A 2,187-nucleotide genomic window follows, 5' to 3' on the forward strand; every position below is an offset into this window, starting at 1 on the left:
TAATAATTAATCACTGCGGAGGGAGTCTCATCAACACGATTCAAAAAAGAAGTTGAAGACTTAGGAATTCAAAAACACCTTATTAACCTCGGGCAAAAAACTGTTTTACAACAGACTTGCCAGATTCTCAGGAGATTCCTGGGCCGGGTATGATCGGACAGTGTAGGATACGGTGTTCCCTTCCTTTACATCCGAGCCTAATCCAAAATTTCCCTTAGGTGAATATTCCCAACTGGTTTAAACCAGCGAAGAAAGTGAAAATATTCTATAATAATATAATGTGAATAAGAGAGTAATACGCAAAACATTTGAACTTTATTAATTCTGGTATAACTCCATAGATGATATATTTCTCGAAATCTCCACTTACAGCTGTTGACGAGAGTGACTTGAATAATATTAATGTTAAAAAGAGGGCAATACGTGAATACCTTTAGTTTCAATGCGTTTACCACGAACTCGTACAAGTTAACTACATTAATCTTGTAAATAGAAATAAGCGGAGATCAACGCAGCCAAGCAATTGAACCAAAATTTAAACGTTTTACTTAATACCCTCTGAGGTTCTCGTTGTAGTTATTTTAGAAGTGCTCGATAAATCTGAAATTCTAAAAACGAAAATCTTCATTACTATTAATCTTAATTATGATTACTCGAAAAGCATTCCAGTCAACAATAAATCTTAACTCATATACAATAACCGCTCAACGTAAAAAAATACTCAGTTAGCAGAGCGTGGTTTCGATCCACGGACCTCTGGGTTATGGGCCCAGCACGCTTCCACTGCGCCACTCTGCTCATGCCACCAAAAGATGCAATTGAGCTTTGAATTGATTGAAAAGATTTGGTGCTTTCCCGGCGAATCTTACTGATGAACTCTTCTTGATGCTGATGGACCTGGTTAGTGCTGGGATTATATACACAGTTGGGGCGGTCAAGTCTTCTCTGATTGGTCCGTTTTAGGTGTCGTCCTTCATTCGCCATGATGACAATGGCAGAGTAGGCTATCGAAACGTTGGCAGCAATGTCCATCCAATCCCGGCTGATTTCCCGAGGAGAATTCATGAGCGAGTTTTGAGTTCATGAGCGAGCTTTGAGTTCTTGAACACCTATGCAACACTTTCCAGAGACTATATCACATTTCAATCGCTCGTGATTGAGGTGCGAGGAAGAGTCATGTAGACGCACGAAACATTTTCACGTAAGCTATAGCTTACTTGGTGATGTTTCGTGCCTATGGGCATTACCACATTAACTCTGTAAATAATGTGTAAGTTTAAATTTTTAATGTCTTTAATGTACTCCAGTTGCACCTTTATTTGTACAAGTTATCAGTTTTATATAACCTTTATCACTCTTACATATCCATTCCTTTGGATATTTAAAAATAATATTAGTTAAAAACATTACTTTAGCGATTTAAAATTGTTTGCACTTAATCTTTTCCAGATTTGTGTACAAAAGCAAGCAATAATAACTACCTGGTTAAATAATCACTAATGAACAAACTGGCTGGTAAATATTTTTCATAGCAGCGTGCCGAAGCAGTTTGCAGATACGAATCATGATATTATTTCTTATTTTTGGCATTTATGTGGTAGCATTTCAATAGCTTGAAAGGAAGGTGAGGGGGATAGTCAAGATCTGCATCTACAAACTACCCAGTATGCCGCCACAATAAAACTACGTCGCTCATTTGTAGCTCGCCCCTAGTTAGCGGAACCCGTATGACAAAAATTGATGGTCTTGGATAAAGATAGAAAACAAAGGCGAGCGATAACATTTGCTAAAAATTGTTTCATCACAATTTAATGGTGCTATAAGGAATATTCATAAATTAAGGACCGTTTGGACACAGGAAAAAATATACTCATATGAAACACATTTTACTGGTACTTTTAGTTGCCCACAAACCTACTTCACTTCACTACTCAATCGCCGTTCACTCCAAAGCATATTTCGTACCGCTGCACCAGCTTCTTTGACCAAACTGCATAGAAGCTCGCCGCCTTAGACTTTAACCAATTGGACTAAGCCACAGGCTCACACTGCTCCCGAAACCAATACGAAAATTCAAGATTTTCGTTGGGAACCCTTTGACCTCCCACCGTACAGTCCTTACCTTGCACCCAGCGAATACTCCCTCTTCTTGTACCTGAAACATTGGCTCGGTGGACAACATTTCGA

At 38.6% G+C, this 2,187-nt stretch overlaps 1 non-coding gene across 1 annotated transcript; it reads right to left on the minus strand.

Moving 5' to 3' along the window:
- Positions 1-726: 726 nt before the first annotated feature.
- On the minus strand, positions 727-798 carry Trnam-cau. The gene has a single exon. It is a non-coding gene; the product is annotated as a tRNA-Met (tRNA).
- Between the last annotated feature and the right edge of the window lie 1,389 nt (positions 799-2,187).

Source organism: Ischnura elegans, chromosome 5 (assembly GCF_921293095.1).
Source record: "Ischnura elegans chromosome 5, ioIscEleg1.1, whole genome shotgun sequence".
Taxonomy (NCBI): domain Eukaryota; kingdom Metazoa; phylum Arthropoda; class Insecta; order Odonata; family Coenagrionidae; genus Ischnura; species Ischnura elegans.